The 27,817-nt window shown below is 32.4% G+C and overlaps 1 protein-coding gene across 4 annotated transcripts in view; it reads left to right on the top strand.

The window, feature by feature from the left end:
- The window catches only part of LOC129976053 (plexin-A2-like), a 575,617-nt gene that overhangs the window by 24,199 nt on the left and 523,601 nt on the right, over positions 1-27,817 (top strand). Inside the window, exon 2 of one of the 4 annotated variants that reach the window (XM_056089405.1) lies at positions 25,125-25,162. The exons of the other annotated variants lie outside the window; for them this stretch is intronic. The gene's annotated coding sequence lies outside the window, so the exon portion shown is untranslated. The remainder of the gene's footprint in view (positions 1-25,124; positions 25,163-27,817) is intronic. 4 annotated transcript variants of the gene reach the window in all.

Here is a 27,817-nt window from a genome sequence, read left to right as displayed (position 1 = left end):
AGATATATTTGTCTTAGATTAATTAACGTGGCAGAAATTTTAATGCTTATTGGAAGAGTGCTTAAGAAATAAATTTAAAAAAAGGTATTTATAATACATTTAAATGCAAATTTCTGCAAAATTACAATTTTTGCTTCCTTTTAAATCTTCTGTATCCACAATGTTCATAAACGCTCAAATTAAAACTAATCACTATAATCGGATTGAAACAAAGATCCGCTAACAGTCAAAAATACAATGCAAAATAAAGAAAAAATAATGTTAAAAAATATTAGCTATAATCTCCAAATAATATAAAATACTGAAAACAATTTCAGACCTAAACTCATTGACGTCTGCTACAGTCCAGCATAAAAATGTAAATAAAATGTGAGATTTATGAACCCATAACTCATTTTTACTCATGCCAAGATTTATTCACACACCAAAGAAATCAGTCAATTTAAATATTAAAAAAATATTTGTCTGACTCCTAATCTAGAAGTTTCCATCATAGGTTGCTGTGAGCTTTAACAGGAGTTACCGCTCATTAATACCCACGAATGAATATGAATTTTAAAGTGCAGCTTCTCTTTTTAGTGGTCAGAGCCTTTTACTCATTCGTTTCCCAGTTGTTTTCCTTTCCACGTTTTTATCTTTTTGTTTTTCCTCTTCCCGTCAAAATTAAAATCCAAAATATCGGATTTCTTCAGAAATATTGTCAAGTGCCGCATTTTCTCCAGGAACATGCAAAGCAACAAATGGAGGAAGAGACTATGTGGCATTGTTTACATTTCGAATTTACCGTGCATCAATACTTGCGGCTGATCTCTTGAGGTTGATAGTATTTTTTAAAGTTCAATTTATGCTCTGTCAAACCGAATGTCTACTAAAAAAAAAAAAAAAAAAACCCACATAGACTATACACATTACAAATTGGGTTAAAGAATCGACAACAGCAGAAAAGTGTTTGATTCTTAAGTTATCATCATGAACTTATTATGTACTTTGTTTATGGGATTTCGATACGAGGAGTTACAGTTAGATGGACACTGCTGTTTCCTCTCTTCTTGTGCTGTCACCATCTTAGACTGTCCCAAAATGGAGCTCTTGCACATAATTTTGGGGGGAGGGAATCAGCATTTATTATCTGTTTATTCATTCCTTCGATTAAAAGCCTCTCTAAAGAAGTCAAATGGCTGGCTCAGTGGAGTAGCAACTGGGCCACAAAGTGATTTAGTTGACCGGCAGCTAGTCAAAGAAACAGATAAAATATTATTCAATGAATGTCACTTTTTAAAGCAAAATGTAATAAAGATCGAAAAAACAATATAATGGCTCCTTAGTAGTTATTTCCTAAGCCACTAATATAAATTCTGAACAAAAAAATTCAGTTCAGTTCTTAGCTTAATGCTGTTACACGCCACTGGATCGAGTATTTTATCGTATATTCTTTCAGTACGCCTCCAACCAAAATCCATTTTTCCCCTGTACCTCTCTTTAAAAAAAAATCATACTCATAATGGTATTCTTTCCGAGAATATTTGTCTGTACCTGTCTGGACATCTGCTTTGCTTCTTGTCTCAGGCTGCTACATCTTTTTGCTTGCTGCCTAAGCCTTCTTTATCTCTGGCCGCATACCAGCAAGAGAGGGTTTGCCCTGAATGATGTCTTCCATCACCGCGCTAATGTGCCAGGGCTGTAGGCAGACAAGATCTGGCATGCACATAGAAACCGACCCCCGCAATAGAATTTATAACCGAAACTTCGGGATCGTCTCTGCACATAAACAAGGCTCAAGGCATCACATAATTCCAGAGGTAGGAAATGTTGATACACCATTTCGGTGTTCTTCGTGTTTATTTTGACTGTAGGGGTGAGCGGAAAAACTCGTTCTTTATGCCTCCCTCTTGGGTTTTGTGCGGGGGTGGTGTAGAACATGTCTGTCAGACGATGCGTTGCTAATGGGCTGTATGCGGTAAGGAAAGGTACCTTGGTCTTAGTGGACCCATTTTTCATTCATTTCATACGAGTCTTTTCGCTCCGTTATAAATACCATTTCCTCCACTGCTACTCTGTTCCTCGGGTCGAATTAACCGATTCTCGCGTGCGTGCCTCTTTAGAAAAAAGACAACAGTTGGACTTAATAAACTGCTCCCCACCCCCGAAGCTCTTGCCATTTCAGAAATAGAAATAAAGAGTAAAGATCAACAATCTTTACTGTTGCTTTTTTATTCCCTTTGAAAATATTTTATTCGTTGTTTTAAAATTTTGCCCCGTTTGTTAACTGATAAGGTAATCAAAGAAGCAGCACCTAATACCGTGTTTGAAAGGTTTTAAATCTGAACGAAGGAAGTCAAACGGTAGTATCAGTTATTATGAGGACATTTATTTAATACCATGAATAAAGGCTGCATAAACTGACGTTGTCAATTGAAGTACGGTGCGATTTCTAAGTTGTTTTTATACGGAACAGATATACATTTATTTCCCTTATATATGCTCTTTTAATTTATAATTTCCACGATATTAAGGACTTTACAATACTGATGTAACATGTTGCTATAAAAGTTTCTTAAAGGGCAGCAGTTTTTGTTTTTTTTTGACAAAGTGTTTAAAAATTTTTGAGGGCATGTTTCATTTTAATAATGCAGGAAATGTTTTCATGCATCCTGTGTTTTATAAAAACAATATTCATTGCCCAAAAATAGTATAAAATAAAGTATTTGTTTGAATATAACGAGTACATTTTACCAATCATATAATTTTTTTGTCTTTATTAAATGCTTACGAATACGATATATTATATAGTTGTATCTATATTGTGATCCTCACTACGTTTATTTGTAAAAAAAAAAAAAAAAAAAAAAAAAAAAAAAAAAAAAAACTTGATTAAATCATTTTATAAGTAATGGGCATTACATGTAATATAAAAAATTTCTGAATAAGGGAAATTCTATTTTCTGTAGTTTGACTCAGTTAATGTTCTGATGCATTGCACGTTTTAAATTTTTATTTTGACCATCGGTACTATAAACTGTATTAAATACATTCGTTCTTAGTATAATGAATTTAATTTTATGTAGAATTAGAGAAATTTTTATCGCAGAAGACTTTGAGAGTTTTATCAATTATAAAACATATTTTAAGTGTGTTTTAAGCATTTTCAGACTTCGAGAGTTCGGTTTGGTTATAATAATTTCCCGCTTTTTAAAGCAACAGTAGGGCTGTTTTGGGACGGTCATTATAATTTTGGAACGCCGGCCACACCACGCCATGCCAGTGGGAAGGTGTTTGGTCCAGGAGGATTTGGCGTGCTCCATGCCCGCTTGCACGGCGGAAGCGGATCTCGAACCTAAAGCCCTCCGGTTCCAAAGCTGACACCTTACCAACGGACCACCGCGACCTCCTTAGGTTTTCAGCGTTAAACGATTCAATTTTCTGTACTCATATTTTTAGGATGTTTGATTTCAGCAAAAACGTTTTTGCACGAGTTGGAATTTAATCACTTCCATTTCAAATTAAAGGGGAAATGACAGAGAATTAGTGAAGTGCATAGCACAATTAACAAAATGGTGTAAAACTTCTAAAATGGCATGAGTTATAAGACGATTAAAAGTTCAAGCTTAAAAATATTTTGTTATTTGAAGAAATTATTAAGACTGAGTTATATAACATTTTTAATTGAAAATTTATTTGAAATAAGACACATTATTAAACTTTTTTTACCTTCCTTTACGGTGCATTTTTTTTCCCTACTTTGTTCGATCATAATTGATTTTAAGTTATCGGTGTGTGCTAATAAATCATCCGAATCTTAACCCATTTCTTTAGATATAATCTTATACTTATTAGAAATTAGTTGTTTTAAAGCTCGTAATGGTTGATGTTTTCTCGAATAACCGCTATTTAATGTATATAATTTTTTTCCTTTCTAAAGAAAGTCTACCGAGATACGCTTCATGTGTCTATAGTTGTCACACTTCACTGAATGGCATACGCTGAGGTCAGCCTCGTTTTTACGCGCAACAACACTTAGTAGGAAACTGCTACAAAAAAAGTTGGGCGTTTTCTATTATTCTATCAAAAATGGCGGCAGCATTAAAAAGAAGAAAAAAACATTTAAATTATTATCGTATTTGTAAATTACATTTATCTTTATGGATTTCCTTTGATTTCGTGCGTAGAGTAATTTTTTTTTCTCTCTAGAGGTCTGTAATAATAGAATTAGAAGTTTGAGAACGAAATGAATTGGTAAACTTTCTATTTCATCATCTATCGTAGACACGAAAAAAACTTTTTGAGTAAATCTAGGGACAAAAAATTTTTTTTGTATTACTTGCCTTATTTTAAAATATAATATATTTCATAGATAGATTGGAAAGTCTGTTACAGACTTTCCAATGCACTAAATAATGGTATTATTTACACATAGTAGCATCCAAATAACTTAGGTCGATTATTTGCACATAGGTAGATTGAAAATAAGTTTTATCCGCAATTGTTTCAAGACTGGTTCATAAAACATACGCCTTTTCAACTTTGTATTTGAAAATGCATTTTATAGTTCTCCGTTTTGACATTTTGGATAATCCTATGATTATAAATTCAAATTTAGTTGGTGAAATGAACGCGCAGTGTCAAAGTTAAATCAGCTTCCTACTGCCTATTTTTTTATAACTAATTTAGTGGTCAAAAAATTCCACCCCTAGAATTTAATAAGTCTTCATGTTTCCCAGGTCTAAAAAGCACATTTTTAGACTTATGTTTATCATTGCGCGAATACATTCATTCCGAAACGCGACCCGATACGAGAATGAAATGTGATCATTGTACTGAAATTGTACAGAGTGGCTACCAAATACTGCAACAGTCCAGAAAATACGAATTTATTTAAATAAAAGAAAAATAACTTCACGAATAATGTATCTATCTGTTTTGGCGATAGATAATTAACTATTAGTGCAAGCCATTTCATTTATAATAAAAAATTTAGAGTTATTTTACAGTTGATAATCAGAAGGGTTATAATTTAAGTGATCCCGTATTTTCTCAAGTGAAATGTTTTTTGACTTCATTTTATTTGGACATTAACTATGAATCAATTGGATTAAGAATTGTTGCTGAATCGGCAGTCAGCAAAAATTGGCGGGTGAATAATATTTTTCGAGAATTAATTTTGTTCTGAATAATGTTCTCATGCTAAAAAGGACGTTACATATCCGAGGGTTACCTGCGTTGTTTCACTGTTCCACACTTTCAGAACATCACTCTACAACATTTTCAGAACATCATTCTACGATGGTTTGGGCTGCCATTTTAAAGATTGAAAAATTGCTTACTAAAATTCATTGATAATTGTGAAAATAAATGTGAAACATTACACGCAGGATATATTATTGGATGGGCTTAGATTGCCACATACTAACGGATTGTATCCTGGGGAAAAAAAGGATGTTACAGCAAGATTCTGACAGTATATCGTTTAAAATCAATACAAGCTTAGCCAAACCTTTGAGAAAACAATAAAGTAATTTTATGCTCCTGGGACAGTGATCGCGTCCACCGTTTCTGTTTTCGAAAAAACGATGAGCCATCTTCTATTGAAGTCAGTACTACTTTCCTATTGCGCACCAGTGAGACTTTTTGCGCATTTTGGATTTGTGAACTCTTTTTGAGCTTAAAATTAGTGCAAACAGTTATAGTTTACTAATGAATTACGTAAATCAAAATATGCCAATATAACATCATGTCTGACATTCACATAAGTGTTTAATACATTTTATTTCTCTTTATTAGCAAGCGGTATGTTCCGATTACTACTCTCTGATATCATGATGTGATAAACGTACGAATTCAAGGAAATGCTACACAGCCCAGAAGTTTGAACTGTGTTTTTGGATCAAGAGGACTACGTTTGGGGAAGTTTGGATCAAACTTGGACTTAAACGGTCTATGGGAAGAGGTCCGATAAAAGGATTCATTTCTCACCATTGTGCAACATCTTATTATTCTTATTGTTGAATTGTATGAGAAATCGAAATGAGAATAGAAACCAGCGATCTTGTTGGTTGTCTTTCATGAAAATCATTCGTTCGCCTTTGACTCCTGCATTCTATGCCTACAATTTGATTCCGATCCTGGACCCTTCCTTCTACAAAATCCTTCAATTTTAGCTTTATCAATCATTCGCCATTTAGTGTAGGCCATTTTATCTATCCACAGGGATATTGGAGTGGGAGGAGGATTCAATATTCGAGCAGAAATTCCCCTTCCCTCCCCAGCCAAATCAAATGAACAGTTCAGACACTTCAGTCGCTTAAAAGCGTCCACCATTGATTTGTCACGCGAATGTTTCACAGATTTCCAGCACATTCCATAGGGATTGAGGTGGGTGGGGTGGGGGGGGTGCTGAGGGTCAAGACGCAGGAGTGCTCTATTAATAGACTGCGGGAAACTGAGTCAGCCGTGCAGTTGATTTCATCTGATTTTATGACCGAATTCAGATTTAGCTCTGTTCATAACTTAAGAGACCGTCTTATCGTGTGCCTATGTATTAAAGTTCGGGTACTATCAACAAATTTTAGGTTGTGAAATGTCTGTAGTTTCTGGTTTTTAATGTTTCAAATGCAACTTTCTTCTAATATAATTCGAATTTTTTATTTTTATTTTATTTTTATCATTAGACAAATTTTGACCTATCGCGATACACGCTCGTGAAACATGTCAAAGCCAACGGTGCACTGATTAAATTTTTGAATATTTTACACGTGCCAATTTGGAAAATATTAGAATTGATATTAAATTATGATTCTGAAATATCTTTATTCACTAAAATAAGGTGATCATAATATGTGTACGACAAAATTTGGGAAGGATAATTTCTCAAAATTATCCTTCCCAAATATAATTATTAATCTAATTATTAAAAAATTCATTTACATTATTTTACTAATTAATAAAAGAAAAAAGTGTTTATGACATTTTATATGAAACCACGATTAATTCGATTCAAAGAGACGCGCCACATTCGCATCATCATGACTTCCCACTTTTCCATTCAGGAAATGCCCTTGGAAGTTACTATTTTTTAATTTGTAAAAAAAAGTGTGTTAAGGTTTCTCAACTTATTCTCGCTCTCTTTATTTTTGTAAAATTTAAAGACATTAAACCTGTCTGTTTGCATATTCGTTGTTTCCTTTTCTTTATATGCGCGTGGGAGAAATAGGGTCATCGAAATTTAATTTTATACGCGGTTTTCCTAGTTTGGAAGGTCACGCGCACATACTTCCATCTTTGTCTTCTTTAATGAATGTTTGTATCTTTTGGGAAATATTGGGCTAGCAGATATTTTTTTGACAAAATGAACTGTTTTCATTTTTATGTATTTCTGGCTTAATTATTATTATTATTTTTCTTAAAAACTAAATGGGTGCTTAGTTAAAAACTCGTTTTAGGTTACCTTTAAGAGAAATTGACATTGCCAAATATCATAATTAGAAATATATATACTATCTAATAAATAATTTGTAAAAAAAAAAAGTTTTTTGACAGTGTATTTGAGTTCTATTGTTAATGCTCCATAATGCAAGTTTTTTTTTTTTTTTTTTTTTTTTTTTTTTAAAGTTTTAAAAAGTTTTTTTGCGTGGAAAGTGAGACAGGTCTGCTTATACCAGTACCATTTGGTTTATAGATTAGAAACATTGGTAGTTATCCAACATGGATATAAATCAATTTATGTTTGCATATTACTTGATAAATTTGTTGCGCCGAATGATTTCACAGCATAGCGTAAGGCAGAGGTGGGCAGACTTTTGCAGGCAACGGACTACTTCTAATTTTTTCAAGGTGTTGCGGTCCAGCCAGTGACGTAGGTGTGGTGAACTAAAAAAGAAGTCTACAATATTTATTACCACTTAATAACATATACGGAATATGCACTTACCTACATAACTACAAACCTAATAATAATAATAGCCGGATACAAACATAATAATAATAGCCAAAAATAGAATAATATCAAATTCAAAATACATTAAAAAATAAATCTTTTTCATCGAAGTTATAGTTCTTGCAGTTATAGTTAGTAGAAAGTTTGCGTATTGTCCGTCAATCTTGAATAGTATCTCAGTTATATAATTACTAACTGCTTATCTTGCACTGGATTCTAGGTGGTCGTCTGTGACACGGGAACAATATGTTGTCTTAATTAAATTCATCGTTAATAATGCGGATTCGCACTGGTAGGTAGAACCAAAGAACGATGTTAAATGATATGCAACTTTCTTTCATTTAGGAAACTACTTCGTCCATTAAATTCCAAAAGTTATTCTTAGAATCTGAACTTAACGTGCTCTTAAAATTATGCCATTTTAAAGGAGAAAAACTTTCCTCAAGAGAAAAAGATAATATATAATTTATATTTTCAGTTATTTCTACCACATCAACATTGCCAAATGGATAAAACATGTATGTAACAATTGTTTTCTTTTAGTATGCTCGATTTAGGTCATAGTAAAGGCGGTTACCCGAAAATTTCTTAGTGGTTCACCGGTCCATCGCGATCGACTTAATGCCCACCTACTGCGTAAGGGGGCGCACCATTTGATGGTAAGCATATATACGTTTGAATGGGATTCCTTAATATTTTGCACATTTAATTAGAATATCCTGGTAGAAAATGGATGCATATTGTGGCTTTCGTTTGATTAATTTCGAAATTCAATGCCTTTCTTTATTATTATTGTTTAAAAGTTTAAATATAAAACTAAAAAAAATGAAGAAGAAAAAATAGGAATTGAGAGAATGCGTTTCATTTAAGTCTTTCACAATTGTGGATTCCTATCCATTCCAGGAAAAGCAGGTGTTCCACGAACAGTAATGGCAGCAGATTTGGAAAAACTAGACATGACTAACAGTTTAAATTTCTTATCGTAACGTGCATAATTCGCGGAATTGCTTTGTTTTGTCTTTTTTTAAAAAAAACCCTTCTGTATTGTGTAACTGAGCGCGTTCGTTTATTTCGCCCATTGAAAAAGGTTTATAGTTACTGATATCGAAATGAAGACTAACAGTCATTAAAGATTTCGAAATACGTTGATTTTGCTCATCTACTGACAATGAGATAAAAAAAAATAGTTTGCTTCATTTGTTTTTGAAAATAATATATATTTTTTATTATTATGCTAGTGTTTCTATTTTGATGAAACTGTTACAGTACTCTTTCTTAAGAGTCTGAAATTCATTTGTAACGAGTTTTATCTGTTATAATTAATGCTCAATTTCTTTTTAAAAATTTTTTATTTACTCTCTCTTCTGTGGCCTGGACTTTTTTTTTTCTCTTAGCCTTCTTTAAATATTTTTTAAAAAAATGAAATAACAGGTAATAATAAATAATCGATATTTATTTCACTATATTATGTAGAAAATCTTAATGAAAAGAGACTTACTAAATTGTTTTTGTTTGCTTTCATTGAAGATTTCAGCACCTGTGGCTTGTTCTGTTTTTACATTTCCTTGACAAGGATCAATTTCCATAATTTTTAATTTCGGATGTCATGTAAAATATTTAATTTTTTGTTTTTTGTTTTGTTTATTTCAGTGTGTATTATTTTCATTCATTTGGAAGTAAAAAAGTAACAATGAATCTAACATGCTTTTTAAGTGTATTTAATTCAATTGCATTTTGATAATGTTCGTATAAGTTCAATGTATGCACATTTTCATATTCTAGAAGGATATACATCTTTCTCACAACCATGAAATTCTGCTATACTCTTCTAGAAATAATTCTTCGGCTAATTTTTAGCTTGGTTTTCGTTTAGATCATCATTTCATTTGAAATTTAAATTTCGGATATTTAGGAATATATCAAGTAGTTTTAAACGTCTTGAGCTATTTCATACTCCCGTCCATACTATCTCTTCACATGAGCTCTAGATTTTACCCTGTCTTCACGATTCAGATTTCAGAAAAACAAAGTTTGGGAATTATGTTCGGTATTTTGCTTGTGGACGCTTAAATTATCCATTAAAAGAACTTTATTAAAATTTTTCAAGCGGAACTATATAAAAAACATTTTAAATAATTAAGTTTCAACATGGCGAAAAATATACTGCAAAAGTATATTTATATTTTATAGAATTGGATATTTAGTTAATATCCAACTTAACTCGTTTCTTCTTAACTCATCGATCTGTAATTAAAAATATTATGTTATTGCTGGTTTTTACATTCCCTAAAAAACGTTAATAAAATGGTTATTTTTTTAAATAAAAAATTATTCATCTAATTATTGAAGTCAGCGTTTTCCGAAATAGACATTCTCCGCAAAAATCGCCAAATGAAATGATGGTGATGAACGGTATGTATACAAATCCGCCAATACCAACTCTTCCGAATAGGAGTCTGTCAGTTTGTTTCCAATAAGCTTATAACTTGGTAAAAATGCTATTTTTCTTATTTGGTTTAAAAATTTTCTTTCTTTGAGATTAGCTAAAATGGGAGGTTGGAGGTGGATAGGAAATTAAAATCAGGAACGACAATGGCTTCTCTCCATTTTTCCCTTTTAGCGTTTCTTTTTTTAAAAATTATTATAAAAATGTAGACATTTCCTTTGTTTGTTTCCAAATTTCATTTTAATGTAAAGCGTTTGATACCTTTAGTTTTCTAAGTTTAACTTTTTCCGAAATCTGATTTTTTTTAATTTGAAATTTTTTAATTGATTGTTTATTTTGCTAGCCTAACTTAAATCAAAAAAAGAAAAGAAAAAGAACAGAAGAAAAATATAATAATATTTTGCCGTTAGGAAGCAAAAATTGTTATATCAAATCCAGCCAAATTTATTTCCTGTATTTCAAAACTCACAAAATGGATGCATTTGAAAATGAGATGAGGGTAACATTGATAATCTTGTGAAATTAAAGGAAGATAAAATATTTTGTTTATGTTAATATTAATGTGTTGTGACTCTACAATGTAAATTAATATTGTGTACATTCAATTTTTGTATTAAAAATCTGACATATTTACTATCGTTTTATGGACCCCCAGCTATTATAAACCCAGGACCTCAAAATACGAATGTCGGCGCTTATCAGACTACAGCACAATGTAAATAAAACTCTCCCTGGTACAAAACTGAACTGACTATTGATCCGCGCCCTGACCACCTCATTTGCCATTGTTTCACAAAAGCCCCAAAGAAACAAAGCACTCTGAGGGCAGTCGGGCAGCGTTTACGCTGATTGCGTTTACTTGCAGCTGATGAATCCCCTTCGTTAGTTTTGGTGGGTCCATTGATTTTACCCCTCCGTATGCAAGAGATGAAAGGGCATATTGGAAATGGAACCGCTGCATCGAGACTGAATAAATAGTGTTTCGGTGGTTTCCCTCGGTGGTGGCTGCACTGGCGGGGGACCGATTGTCCCGAGGCAGAATAACCATTCAGTATTGGTCATTTAAAGCAAGTTTTGGAACTCTTATTTAGAACAAAAACAGGCCATTGAATTGGTTACTAATTTTTTTTAAGTAAACCTTTGTTTATTTTATTTTCACCCTTATATTCTGTTTTATTTATTGTCTCCATTTCTAACTGCACCAAACACTTACCTCGCCCCAAAAAGCACTAATGGACTCTTTTTTCTCTGAACATCTAAGAAAATGTAAATTCTATTTAAATGGATTTTATGAACAATGCATAGTTCTTTTGGAACCAGTGGAACTCGACATCTCTGCCGGAAATATTTTAACAGCATTTTAACCCTTTGGGTACATTTGACGTATCAGAACGTTCCTTATTTGTTTGAATTTATGTTTCCATTTATTATTATTTTGTAATTTCAATTAGCTTAAGGTATCTCAATATCATGCAGCAGAATATTTTCTGAATAAAAAGAAATAAATGAATTCTTACGTAAAAGCTACTTCCCTCACATGGTCAAAAAATGAATTGCGCTTCCAATACAAAAGGCTTTTCAGATAAATGCGTAGTCAAAGGGTTAAGGAATGGGTCAAGAAATTCGTGTTTGCGCCAGAACGAGATATGTTATAAAATAAAATGCATGATTATCCCTCTTTTGCATTTTTGAAGGCTCTTTGGTGTAAATAGCGGAAAACCATTTTTATAAGTAAACTAAAGGGAGTGGTTCCTCCAAAACTTTCTAACATACTCCCTAACAAATATATTATATTGATATTGATGTATAATAAGCTTCGGCGTGAATTTAGCATTTTCACTCAATCTGTCGTACGATCGGTGGCGTGTTTTTTGGCAATTAATGTCTAGTATGCTGTTAATAGTATCTGAAAATGGAATGACTGTTTGAAACATTTTCCCCCCAACCGATTGAAACCACAATTTGGCACAGAACTGCACTTGTAGTCACAGAATCACATACCAAATTTGATATCTTTAAGTCATTGCGTTTTTTGAGCTCTCACCTTTACCTGCTTCTGAAAGTACAGACTTTCAGACGGTAACCCTTTGTTGGATTTCCAAATTTGATAAGTGTCTACACTGGAGATGTTCAATCCGTGAACCGATTCTTATGAATTGAGCTCTCATCCTTTTCTGTAGTTATCGTATTAACTTATATTCGAACAGCCGGACAGACTGACGTCCTCCTGATAGATTCAAACGATAGTTCACAATTTGATTAAAATCTGAAAAATGAATGTAAAGATTGTATACCAAATTTCATCCGTTTAGCTCAAAAAGATTTGAAGGTATCTTTGCTACAGACGGGCATGACGCTAGAAACGTGTCTCTCTAATACATTACCCGGTTCCCGAATTAAAAAATAAGCTGTATTTCTGTCCATTCTTTAAATATTGGGATTCGACTCATAAATAACACGAAAATTTCAATTTACATTGTGAAACACTAAAACTACAATAAAATATTTGTAAATATATAGATCACTTAGTGTCCTGTTCAGGACCTGCAGAATATATTGAGCAATTATTATATCAAATTTGAACAAAAAATATACATTAGATTTTTATTTAAGAGGTTTTACGTAAGAAAATGCAATCTAAGATCAGAATGTGAGAAAATAGCATCTAAAGATAAAAAAAAAATAGCGTACTAATAAAACATGCAATATGCAAGTATAAAAATGAGTGTCACTTCCCAAGAAATAGAAACAAAATTCTAATAGGTTTTATAAAGAAATATCTTAAAACATTAAGAATATTAAATTTTAAAAAATTCTAAATTTCGCAAAAAATGGACTTTTTAGCGTAGCCACCTACCTTAAACTCTTACCAAAGAATCTTCTCGTTTTCTTAAAGGGTCGTAGCTCGGACTCGCTAAAAAAGATTTTTAAGAGTAAAATCATTTCATCTCTGATTCTATAAGCTTCAGTTCTAAAATAAATTGGTTCATGCCTACTCGTTTTTTTATTCAAAACTCTACTGCACAACTACATTTATCTGTGCGTATTTCTTTTAGCTTTCTTCTCAAAAATTGCATCCATTTCTTGTGATCTAATTTGTTTACGATTGCAATACCGCTGTTTCCACTTGGTATCTCATGTTCAAAAAAGGAATGCTCAAAGGTTAAGAAATGGAGCTTGTAACACTAATTGATTCTTGACGCGTGAGTCAGTAATTGTAAATATCACTTAATCGCTGAACGTCATATCACTTAATGGACACTTTTTTCCTGTAAGTTTTACTATTTCTTCTAAAATGATGCATCGGCATGGCTGCATTTGACGTGTATCACGTGAGCATTCATTGACTGCAATATGAAATACGAGCCACTTTAAATTAAACTTGTTAATCATTACGACTTTCTTCTAAAAAAATGAAATATTAGATCTTTACTTACTGCTGGTCGGTTATTACTCAATGTAAAATATAGTTACAGAAATTTTATAGTTTAAGTTTTTTTAATTAGTTCTAAATTTAAATGCTTAAATACTCCTTTGAATTTATGCTTGCTATGTTAAGAATTGTGTATCGAAAAAAATTACTTTGAATTTTCGCTTTGGTATTTTATAAATTAAACATCGATTAAATTATAAAAGCTTAATATTATTGTTTGTTTATTATCAATTATTCGATACTTTTCATGGAACGCAGATTATTCTTCGCTTTTTTAATTAGATATTTAGTATGATAAAGCACACCTTCATATTACATAAGCATGAAACAATAAAAATAAACTGGAAAATTATAAAAGCTTTTCGAATGAAGTTGTAGAACATTATTAATTTTTTTTAATTTATGAAAATACTTTCAAAAATATCTGGATTCTCCGAAAAATGGAATGTTCACGACTGAAATAACGACCACCTCGTAGCATGAGAAAACACCAGCGTATAATTCTGAAAAGTTCGCAAAATCGCATGTCGTAAATTTCTAGTTGGGAGAAAGAAGAAAAAAACAACAATGCTCTGGTTTTTGTCTCCATCAAAGCACTAAACTGTTGTTGTTTTAAAAAGTATATAAAGTGCGCCAAAAGAATAACTTTGCTCAAATCGTTGCGTGTTTCATGCTCATAACATTCGATGGAGGGGAAAAAAATGAATGCTTGTATATCAGGTCTCCTTGAAATTCTTGTATCTTCTTTAAAAAGAAATGTTAGTCAACTTATATTCGTGATAGAAAAATAAAAAGGGAAAGAAGGAAAAAAAACCTTTCCCGATACACATCATTTTCGATCTTTAGATATTTGCGTTTCCATATACTTACATTAGTCAACTGCAGAGAAAACTGCATGCCGGGAAACCGCCAGTGTCCCCAAAGAGTAGTTCTCTAAAAACGTCAAAAGTTTCTTTTACAAGTCACGGAAATTCTTGCAATAACACGCAGCCTCATAACTGGGACTTATGGTAAAAAGTAGCATAGGAGAAGCACTGGTGATGCTAGTCGAGGGGGGGGGGCTGAGATACGCTTCCCTTCTAAAAAAGACGGGAGTTTTTAGAAGTCTACGTTCATTTTCTTTTATTTTCTTCTTAAATTTTTCCCGCTGTTCTTCCATCTTAATATATTCCTCTGTCACTTTCGCTTTATTCCTTATTCTTTCTTTTCTTTTATAAACTCATGCAGAATTTTCTTTAGTAGCAAAGAACGCGAATATAATAGAGCGAATAAATTAGGAATTGCTCTGACGGAATGTAATAGTTGTAAGAACAAAAATAAATAACTTCTGTAAAAGTGAAATGAGTAAAGAAAAAAAAGTGAAAAAAAAAATGAAGAAGAAAAAGAAATGGGCTAGAAGCATTCTTTGCTATTGCGAAGTGCGAGAAAAGTAATCTTAAAATGTAAATTTGGTTGCCAAACGTTGCCGAGAAGGAAAATGTTATTATTTTCTTCTTTTTCCACGCGAAAAAGAAGGTTTGTGCTATGGCTCACTCCTGTGATTTTTAATTTTAGAACTAAAAGCAACCATTTCGTTTTTAAGCATATAAAATAGACATTTTTCAGAAACCATGTGTAATCTTTTATCTATAAAATATGCAAATATTTCCTTCAATTCTGTTCAAATAAAGAAAATAATTCTCTTTCTCCGGTCATTGGACTCGAGCCAATCAGCGCCACGTCAGGCATTGACGTCAGCAGCGCGTCATCCACATAAGTTGCTTCTCAGGAATTTGTGAAGATGTAAACACCAGAAAGATTCGTTTGTTGCTTTAACGGTCGCAAGTTGTTTATTTCTTTTTAAATCATAAGTAGATTGACATGAAAGTGCATTTCTCGGAAAAGATGCTACAACTTCGAAAAAATTTATGAAGAAGTAGAAAATTATAAAACTAATTCTTTTTTTAAGTTCAGTTTGCAAAAATGCTTTCATTTTATTTTTTTTCAGACTGTTCAAATGTTGATAAGTTGTAGTATTTATACAGGTACTGTGCATTGACTGTGTGTATTGATTTGTATGAAGGATGCACTTCTAAACCATCAAAGTATCACAAACTTGCGGAACGAATGATCTTATCTTTTAATTGCCATGCAGAAAAATTATTAACACTTTGAGCTAGATGGATAAAATTTGGTATGTGGTTTATACACTAAATTTGCAGATTTCTATCAGATGTTGAGGAAAATTTATTCAAATAAAGTTTGCCTATCTAGCTGTTCGAAGTTCATTTAACACGATAATTAAAAAATGAAGAGAGCTAAATGGATAAAATTTGGTACACCGATTTAAATCTATAGTGTAAATGTCTATCAAATCTTGAGCCGAATCCAATAAAAAATTGACCCATCTGAACCACACATTCTACTTTATTTGTGAACGTGCAAGCAAGTTTTGGAAAGACCACTGCAGCTGGTGATGTAAAAGAAAATATTGAAGATGACTCAATATTTCGATGAAATTTGTGACAATGCTTTCTTTTTATATAATTTTATGCACGAGAAAGCAAAAAGAAAGGAAAGCATTGAAAAGAGTACATCATCTATAACTTCGGCGGATAATGCTATAATTCTCATGCAGAGAATTGCGTAGCCGTTTACGCTTTAATCATGATTAATGCTTCGTAGATTAAAATTAAGATGGCTGCACGGCTTATGAATTTTTTATTGTGAGGCTATTAGAGGGGAAGCAGTGGCCGTTGCTGTAGCCATTACAAAACTTTCATTTAACTAATTAGGACGCAAAGAGTGCATAATGAGAGAACGCGCCGTTTAGGAGATTGAATATGAATTCAGATGCAGTTAAGAATGACTGATTAACAGTGGATTATATATTTCTGGGAGATCGTGTTCTAATTCTTTGAGTAAGAATAGAAGTGAGAGTTGTGAACTGAATGAATGTAAATTCTTTAATTAACGTGTAAGATTTGGAAGAGAGATCTGAACCTCTCCTGATCATGAATTGAATCCATTACAAATTATTTATTTACTCTGTCTCAATATTGATGTAGTTATAAAAAACTGGGAATATAATACTCAAGGTCATTACTACTTAATATCTAGCATTATCATCATGGATGTAAAATAATTTTTCTTATATAATGTAAAACCACAAATTTGTGGTCGAAGAGACAAGAAAGATAAAAATTACGAAATTAATTAAGTTTAAATTAGATTTAAAAACATCAGTACACAAGCACGCACTCTCACACACGCACATACACACACATATATAGTATATAATTTTAATTGAAGTCAACATGTTATACTTGGATTTCTTTTTAAGTGTTTGTATTTCATTGTATTTCAAATTTAGATATTAAAAAAAAAAAAAAAATAATGAAAGTTTTTTTCACGTTTGCAGTGGCATGACATTGGGTATGGATACAGGGAACGCCACTCTGAAGAGACGCCACGTAAGCAAAATAAAATTACGTTTAACACTGAACACGTCAGTGTTTGGATTTACTACCGGTAAACTGCGTCATTCAAAACACAACAGTCTAGACCGTTGAACTTAGAGCTACCCAATATATTTGGTAGTTATTTATTACACGATAAATATTCACTAAAAATAATTTTTAAAAATTTAGTTATTTAATCAAGATATTAATTTTTTTAATAACTTCGGTCCATATTAGTGCACTTATCATCCCCCCCTCCCTTGCCACCACCTTCAGCATCTAAATAATTAGCTTTCTTGTGATACCAGTTTTATTTTTGTACAATTGTCCCCTAATTTTAATAATTTTTTAAATATATTTTACAACAAGACTTTTTTGTTGTTTGATTACTACATTTATATACTGGCGCATTCCGATGTTATTAATTCGTTTGTGTGTGTGTGTGCACTATTAAAGTTGCTATAACTTTAATTATAATATTTTTTACAAATAAATAATATACGATCACGTAAAACTGAAAACATTATATCTCAAAAATGAGTAGAAGTTTATTGCGTCCGAAGTATTTTCCAATAATATAGTCCAATAATTTCCGAAATATTGCGATATTTCGGACTCCGGTTTCATTAAAAAAATTTTTTAATCTAATATGGCGAGGAAAAAAATATTATGCTAGAAGTCTGTAACATCTAAAATTACAAAGTCTTAGATTGATTTTGAAAATAAATAATACTAGCAAGATTTTCCTGGATATAAGAAGAATGTTAAATAGTACCCAAATGTCAGCCATGAAACTGGTTTATAATTTTTTTTTACCATGATAATTGTTTACATGGAGAAAAAAAAAATATTGAAATGTTTTTTGAAATTAAATACACCTGTTTAAAAAAACATAAATAATGGAGGTAATTTTGTGACGGGTAAATGAATCGATGAAAAATCATTGATTGTTTCCTCGCAGTGTCTTAAAACATATTCGAAGTGCTGTTCGATTTCTGGAGAATTCGTTTTATGATACGCATTTTTTAGAATCTTTCTGTTTACTGTTAAGAATGTAAATAATTGAAAGTTCAATGTATCCACTTCTAATGTGTTGATTTATTCTGCATGCCGTAGCTCATCCTATTAAAGACATAAAAAATAGATTCCCCACTAATAAAAACAACTGATTATGGATAAGTGAAGAAAAAACTGTTTGTTTGTTTCTTATAGCCCGCTGTTACGAAGACAGCGATTTAAGCCTGAGGGGGACGTCTCTTATTTTTTATAGCAGCCCCAACTAGGGCCAAGAGTACGACTTTGCGACTCACGCATCACTCATTCGCTTGCACAACCTCTTTTTACAGGAGGGCACATTCACACATCTCACAGATAGAACAACAGAAGAACAACCATGCCCAAACCGGGACGCCCAGATCACGGGGAAGACGCGCTACCCCTATGCCATGACGCCGGCAGAAAAAAACTGTGGTACTAGCAAGTCTTTTTTTTTTTTTAAATCTCATATTGGAAATTAAAATATTAAATAGTATTTACTATCAATAAAATGGCAAAAACATACTCCTATTAAAATTTAGAAAGTAAAACAAAATATTTTTCATCTTTATAGCGGAAAATAATACAAGTTTTGTAACATTTTTTATTTCTTTTTCTTTTTGCTGAAAAGAAAAGAATGAGGTCCAAATGTCTTGAGAAATGAAAAATTCTGATGACTCGTTGCTTTTGCACTGGACACTAAATCATATATAAGAATTTCATTTCTCTATGCTGAAAATAAAATTCGGTCTGCTGACTATTTTTTTAAAAGTTGAGTTATTCTGAATACTATATATATATATATATATATATATATATATATATATATATATATATATATATATATATATATATATATATATATATATATATATATATATTTGAAATAAATAATAGTAATAAATTTTTATTCGCAGAAAACGAACGGCAGAAAGTTTTTTAAAGTGCTGTTAAAATGAGCAGTTTCCAGTAAAATTCTTCTTTATTTTCTAACAAAATCAAGATACTTAGCTATTTCCAAATATTACTGTCGCTTTGTGTAAACTTTGATTCTTAATTCCATTATACTTTCACACCTTTGCCCTCTTACTTAGTGGTTTATCTTTCCTAGTTTGCCAGCGCCTTTATTTATTTATTTTATCTTTGCTTTTCCCTATCTGTTTGGAATTTTTGAAGTTGAATGTGCTCGTAATTTTTTTTAAAGTTTATTTTTATTTCATTATTTTGTTTACACTTTCTATTAGTTTTGCTTCTTGAAAATTCGTTACATTCAGCCTTTTTTTTTTAATTTTTTAATTTTTTTTTTTTTTTTTTTTTTGTATTTCACTCTTGTTTTTTTTCTTTTTTCTCGTTCTTCTTTAATTTTTGACTTATCTCAGTCAATAGTTGTTGAATGAAATACCAAAGGCAGACGGGATAGGAGCTAACTGAAGATCAGAATACTAAAAATATTTGTTTCCATTTCATAGTAACGGACACAGGGAGCCATCTAGTGACCGTTAAAAATCGTTCCAACTTAAAATGCACATATGCATCACCCGTCTCCTCAGCTCAACTTCCAGCGATGCAGGAGTGGTACGTCCCGCCCGTATGTGAGAGACGTTCGTAGGTGATGCATATATGGCACGCCCGTCGCAGAAGGGTTAAAAAGTAACTATTCGTAATATATATATTTTTTAATTTTGGGAATTCATCAGGCAATACTTTGATGTAATAAATTTTTTTTTTTTTTACTTATTTCAGTTGAATCAAAACAAAATATGTTTCGAGAGCAATAAACATGTTTTTGTTTATTTGTTTTTCATTCGGAATATATGAGAGATATCAAGAGATACGGATTGTCTGATTAAAGCCTTACCTCATGAATCATTCATAGTAGGAAGGCAATACCATTATTTCGTGAAGAAGTAAAACATCCCAATATTTCAAAGCGATATGCATTGCAAATTCATCCACCATTTTCTAGCTGCCTTGCTAGAAAAGACGGATTCAAAACTTTATTCAGTGTTATGAAAGTAAATTCATTTCAACATGTATCTTATGACATTTGAGACATGTACACAAGAGAGAATGTCTTACTTGACGATCTCTTTTGCCCTTTGCTTTATCTCTACGGATGCTTTTTATGGGAGAAACTCTAGAATTTGAAGATATCTAGTTAGAACAACATGGTGCGTTATTTGACAAAACAGTAATAAAACGTAAAAAAAAAATAAGAAAAAAAAAATTGTGAAGTAAGTTATAAAATTACAAATGACGTTACTTTAAACACATAATATTTAGTCTCTTATTTGTTGGAAAGAGCTCACTTTATTAGCTTGTTTTTGAGTTTGGAATGAAAAGATCATCTTTACAATTCATCAGCGAAATCATGGAGTTAATTTATCAGCTAATTGATTAGCCTGTTGATGTACTTGTACATATGGAAACTTAACTGACCAATGAGCATAATCAAGACGGCAGACCACACGTTCTGACGATGTCTGATGTACAATTAACTTAAGATCTGTAGATTTTTGATTACCCTCTCCTGTTTCCAATATCCTTCACTTTAACCCCTTGACTTATCAATTTATTTCCGAATTAGATGACACATCCTATTTCGGACATTAATTATTACTTTAATTGTCATAGTACTTGAAATATTGAAACGTTTTTAAGTGAATTTAGTATTTTCCTTATATTTTCACTTAATTGCAGATTTAAAATTAAAATTTAATCAATTCGGTGTGCGATTCAGATTCGCCATTGTATTCGAAGGGTTTAATAGTGAAGTCCATGTATCCATATATTCAAAAGATCTCCTTTCTCTAATACAGCTTCTGGCAAGAATTGAATAGAGGGAACAAGTCACCATGACTCTAAATTTTCCATTTTAAACCAACATCAAGTTTCTTAAACAGGGTACTAGCCTCTGGTGCGTTCGCATGCAAGAGTTTAAACAGTTAATCAAGTTTTACAATTCATTTTTTTTTCATTTGGAAATCATTAAATTAATTATTATCATTTTTTTATCTTTAAAAATCTTTATTAGTGCATTATATTATAAATTTATTACTATGCTTATTTCAAGTCTTTGGATTTGTGAAAAGAATTATTTCACTGATAAGTAGTCTCTTTCTCTTGGAAATGGAGTCGACAATTGGGTAATGGGATATTGGGAAACATTTTTCAAACTCAACATACTGTCTTTCAACTCAGAAGCGATTACATGCTAATTAAAAAATGAAACCCATCACATATCAGCGTTGAAATTTTAATCATCATGTCTAATTGAATCCTTTGCCCTCTACTCCGACTCAATCGATTTTAATCCACTTACTTTAAGTTTAATTCTAACCCCTCTCCTGTGGAATGTGTATGACTCTAACTAACTTCGCTTCATTAACTATTTTAACGAGAATTAATCTAATGAATGGAACAGAAAATGCAAAATTTACCACCGAAATCTCCTTTTCATGAATCCCCTTGTAAATACCAAACGATTTGACATCGTTCTTCTCTCTGAACATTTCCATTCGATTTCCATTTAGGGAGCGACTGCGGAGCCCCTTGTCACAACCATCGATCCTCCACTCCCCATACCAAGTGGGGGGTGGAAAGGGGAATGGAGGGCTGTTGCACGTTCCTCTCGCGATCTGTTGATAGGCGAATGAACCCGAGGATCTGGAGTTTTAAGACTTTGGATTAGGGTTCTCCCATCTGGGCTTATTACCCGCAGATTAGAATTTTCTCTTTGCAAATAGAACCGGACGAATATTCGGTCGAAAAGAACGATTAATTCTCTTTTTCGCCATCCTGTAAAGACCGGATGAGATTATTTGAGAATACGGATTGGGCAGGCGTGGCCTTCGATTCGGTATGCTTCCAATCCTTTCCGTTGATTTAAATGATAGAAAGGTTAAATACAAAGGTTAAATAACTTGATCCTTTCATATTTTTAAAACGTTAATGATCATAAGATTAAACAGGCTGGCTATAAAAAAAATATAAAAAGTTGGTGCAGTGGGAAGTGATGGAGATTGATAGCTTTATCCTAATTAATGTAATAACTGTCGATTTTGAAGCTACTTGAGTGCTTTTTCGAAAGGAGCAAAAGCACATGAGAAATACAACTACCAATCGAGCACCTTAATTTTCATTCCAAAGGCACGCGATGGGTGGAGAAGGCTCACGAATCAAAATGATCAGTGTTTTAATTCTGAGCCGCATGAAGACAATCATGTATTAATTAATTAACATCCCGTAAACCGCATTTTCGCCCCGGCGACCTGGCCTAGGGGTAGCGCTCTTTCCCCGTAATCTGGGCGGCCCGGTTTCGAGTCCTGGTTCAGGCATGGTTGTTCTTTACCCTATATTCTATCTGTGAGGTGTGTTAAAGATCCCCCCCCCCCTCTATAAAAAAGGGTTGTGCAAGCGAGTGTTATCTTTATATGAGCTGGAAGTCAGACTTCTACCCTCGGGTACTCAGGGGCCTTTACATTCAGGTGCTACTGCATAAACTCGGCTTAAAATTGCTGATTTCATCGCGGGCTTGTCTATGATAAGTGACCATTAGTAACAACAACAACAGAAATTTTGCGATTACGGTGTTGTGAGATGAAGAAGTGATATATTTTGCCTTAGAAGCATCCTTAGGGCGCTGGAGCTGATGTAAACAGAATAAAGTAATTAAAAAAATAACTAAATGTGAACATTTTTTTTAAAAAAAGAAGCGATTACAAAAATATCGCCATTTTCTCTCTTCCAAAATGTGATTTCCAGCAGATGATAATCTTATACCATTACAGTAATCGCATGTAAAGGATGTAATAAACTAAATATTTTTACAGTTTTAGTTTTAAAATTCCATGCTTTAAAGGATAGGTTACCGGTGAAATGAATCGTCGCCAAAACGAGTGTAAATTGCATTCTAACATTAAATTCATAAAGTTCCCATCAAGCCGCCTTTTGGCACCATCTCCAGATCTTCGGTAGCGAATATTACCCAATTATGTTTTCATGACACACACCCTCCCGTTGAACGGTCCAAAGATTATTTTTACGATTATATAGAGCAGATAGCGTGCATCTGGCCATGCTCCAGTGGTACCACTCGTGCTATTTCCTGTCATCATCGGTCTCGGTTGGCTGAGCTTTTGTGAATGCCAGCCGAGCGCATCGAAAAGACGCAAATGAAATTACCGCTGGCACCTTGGCTTATCCCGGACTTTCTTCTGGTCACTCGCCTGCCCATAGTCGTGTCTCAGGTGCCATTGTCGGCGAGATCGTTATGGTTGTTCGATCTGGATGTGTTGATTGTCATCGATTCTCGCATTGTCTGTTGTCACTGGAGGGAAGTGAGGTTGTTTTGTTGTCCAGCAAGGCAAAAATGATTACGCCTTGTTTCGTTCCACCCAAATTGCATTTTTGGCTTTTTTTTCGGGGTGGGAGAGGAGCATTTAGAAAGTTTTCTTTCTACAAAAGGAGCCTCAAACAAGACTTTTAGAAAATTAATCAGTTTCAGTTTTTCTGTGAAAAGACACTTTGCAGCCATGAGTAACTAGGAATTTATATTATTGTGCTATTTAGGAACTTCATAAAATAATTGAATCCTTATATCAAATTTATTCATTTATTTTGCTTTTACGCTTTTCTATCAACAAATTATTTGCGACTCCGCTTTGGTATTGTAAATGTGTAAAGATTCACTCGTCGTTTTCTAAACTTATAAATAATACACTGATCTTTCAAAGAAATGATGTGGACGATTAGAAAACCTTCTTCTCTTCACGGTTTTGGGTCCAAAATAGCTTTAAATAGTTCAAACAGAGCCTTTAATATAACTAAACAATTTCAGCGTCACAATAAAGTATTCAACTTGGGGTTTTTTTTTTTTTTTTTTTTTTCGTTGAGGAATGATATTTTAAATGTTAGCGATGTTAAATCTTTGCTTGAAATGCATATATTTCAAAAAGATATATACAGGATTGTTAGCTGTTGTGCTAGCACAGCTCATCAAGTCATTGGCACTGAGACTGCAGCGAATCTCCCACCAGATGTCCTTCCTTCCTCAATGTTTTGTAAACGGCAGAGTGAAAGAAGATTTCAAGCTATTCAAAGATCGTATCTGAAGGCTCATAGCAATTCGATTATACAAGGAAAGAAAAAATAAAGAAATGTTTTAATAAAATCTGTGCCTTGCAAAATAGCAAAGAGTTTAATTACTGATAGAAAAAATAAATTCTGAAGGTCCCTCTATAAACATTTACATTTATAAATAGCCAATTGACAAGTAGTCCCACACTGTCCATGTATGCTCCAGCCCCATTTCCTGTAATATCCTTCCACTTAAAAACCAAATAATAATTTTGATTCATACCTGGTAAACTGACGGCTGTAAGGCAGTGTTCATCCTTGTTTTCATATTGCTTATGTGAACCGCATTTTAAAAGGATCATTAAATATCCGATTTTATTTTACTTTTATAAACTTTCGGATGACTTTTTTTCACGTTTTGTAATCGACTTTTTTATTCGTGTCCTGATTTTAGACTCTTGAAATGTTGGGCATTTATATGTTTTTGATGGCATCGAATATTTTAAATTGTTTCTCAATTTTGATATCAGATAATAGATTCATTTAAACAGTTTTTTATTCTATGCGAATGATGACATCAGATAATGAAAAAATAAATGTCAAAATTTTATAATGCTTATATTATGTGAACTATAAAATAAATATATATATATATTTTTTTTACTCTTGATAAAAATGTATTTTGAACAAATGTTTTTGTTGAATTTACTTAGCTTTAAATTAGTTATGAAATATTCATACGTTTTGTTTTATTTTTTTCAGGTGAGTGACCACTTTTTGATACTGAAGAAAGAAAACTGGTAATATATATTTTTTTCCCGTCAAGATTTCCATTGTTGATTAACTTTATTCGTGATGCGTGTTCTATTGCAAACAGGGTAGCCAAGGCACCGTGAAAATGCAGGGAATTTTAAGTTTCTGAGTTCCTTTTTAAAAAAACGATATCTGAACATTGCAAGAATAAGTTCGTAAAACAGCAGTATTCGCGGCTATTTAATCGTGGAAAATCTGCCCTTTCAACTCTCACTCCATTTTTCTGTATAAATCAGTCTAATTTCTATTTCAAAGATCTGTTTCCATGAGATTCCCGGATTGCAGTCAATTAGGATGGGCGAGACTGTATAACTGCGTGAGAGAGCAGAATACATTTCTATGGCGAGAATAAGTAAGTGCAAGAAGAAATTTACTCTTTCCCTCCCAGCTACGTTGAATCGTATTTGTTATTGCTTATATAAAAATCAAACACAAAATATTTGGTCATGCTGAGCTTCTACATCACTATCGACAATTTCAGAAATGTTGTATCTCTCTAAATAACACTTTTTAATTTTAAGAAATGTTGGAAAAATTCACAGATCTTTATGGCTAATCTTATAAAAGTTGACTTTTTTTTTCTTTCATTTTTATGATTTATTTTTGTCAAATTCAAAAAGGCATTATTTTACAATAGAAGACATTGTGCAAATGCAGAAATAAATATTAAAATTTAAAGTATAAGCATTTAAAATTAAGTTTTAAGAGATTGTTTTTCAATAAAACTATGCATTATTATAAAACAGAAAAAAATACTATGCTTATAAAATAGACAGTTTACGTATGCGAACTTATATAAAGGTGCTTTGTTTTGGGGACTAATGTGCTTAAAAAGTGCTTAAAAGTACTTAACATTTGTCACAGTTTTATACTACGCATCCTGAAATATATATTCGTAATATAACACTAATATTTAATTATTAATTCTATATAACACTAATATTTAAAATTTTCACGTACTGTCTGTATTTTAATAAATATTGTACCATTATCTCTGTCCAAAGAACTTAATCTAATCCAATCTCTTTCGTTCGATTCGCCCGTTTCTACTTTTTGGGGCTACTTATGGGCCATTACTTTATTTTCTTTCATTCTGTGCCAATTTCGTTGTTTTTGGCTGTCGGGCGGCTCAGTCGTTCCGCTCGGAGACCTTGAAAGGGAACTGAACTCAGAACAGAGAACGTGGATAATCTGTGAGACAAAGAAAGGAACTGCACTCAATTGACTCCGTTCCAAAGGTATTTCGAACTGCCTTCTCGATTTGGAAGAGTCCACTCCTATTTGGACGGCACTGCATATTTTATTAAATGTTCTCAATTTTAAGGAAGTATAGAAGTGCTAACTCAACGGAAAGATATTTTGATTTGGCGACTTGCTGGTTATGATGATGATAGGAAGAAGGAGAGTTAAAGTAAAGGTGAATCCCTCGGTTTACCAGAAACTTCTGACTGTACTTCAACACTAATAATAGCATAAACCTAGACTTAGCAGTAGTTAATAATGCTCTAAGTAAATACAGTGTTATGAATTGCCATTACATTCGGTAATAAAAACGCAATTTTTCACGAATTGTATAAAAAAAATAAAATTGAACTATTAAGTTTTTTAGACTAATTTTTTTTGTTTTAGTTTAAACACGACAAATTATTCAAATATTAAAATTGCTGTCAGGAACAAAGTAGCAATACATTTATTTCACTTCTTAGCTTCCAATGTGACAAAAAGAAAATGGTGGCAAAATATTATGTCTTGGTGATGCTTATATTTACTTTTCACTAATGTAGCTGATATGCCGAAAAACCTGACGTCTTATTGACTTGAATATAATGCTAATTTCCATCATGTAATATGATGTTTTATATATATATATATATATATATATATATATATATATATATATATATATATATATATATATATATATATATATATATATATATATATATATATATATATATATATATATCAATGGCTTGCAATGAGGTAGCTTTGCACAAAAAATAGTTCGTATGTTTAGTAAAGAAGAGCATTCTGAACAGTGCTGCTTTTTTGCAACCCTACATAATACATTATATCCCGTAAGTCAATCCATCATGATTTGCAAGATATAGCGTCTTCTGCCGTAGTTCTACTGAAGAGACCATCACAAAATTAGTATTTAAATTTTCTACTCCCTTTCCTCTTTCAACTGGATACAAATTCCTTTATTTCATTTATACATGAAAATAATTGACAATGACTCTCCTTATTTTGAACTATTCTCATAATGACGACTTACTTGTCATTCTCCATGGACATTTATTCTTACTGAAGTATCGTCGAGGTTTACCGGATACTCTTTTATGCACGTTTTAACAAGATTTTCAATTCCAATTAGCCATATGCCTTGCTATTGAGTATAGCTGCGCAGAATACTTCAGAATGATATTCAAAATATTCACTTCATACTCTTTTCCCCGATGTCCCGCAGTGGAACAGATTACGAAATCGCCAGACAAAACGCTGCGATCTTAATACTTTTTTTTTCTATTTGTCCCCGTCTGAAAAGATGACCGATTTGGGACAGTCCGCTGACGCCCCTCAGAAGACCAGGGATCAGTAAAATCGCTTTTGGCACGCTCCATTATCAAATTCCATTGAGA

Source organism: Argiope bruennichi, chromosome 7 (assembly GCF_947563725.1).
Source record: "Argiope bruennichi chromosome 7, qqArgBrue1.1, whole genome shotgun sequence".
NCBI classification, from domain to species: Eukaryota; Metazoa; Arthropoda; class Arachnida; order Araneae; family Araneidae; genus Argiope; species Argiope bruennichi.
The sequence above is the reverse complement of the archived record's forward strand: the minus strand, read 5'-3'. Positions and strand labels throughout refer to the sequence as shown.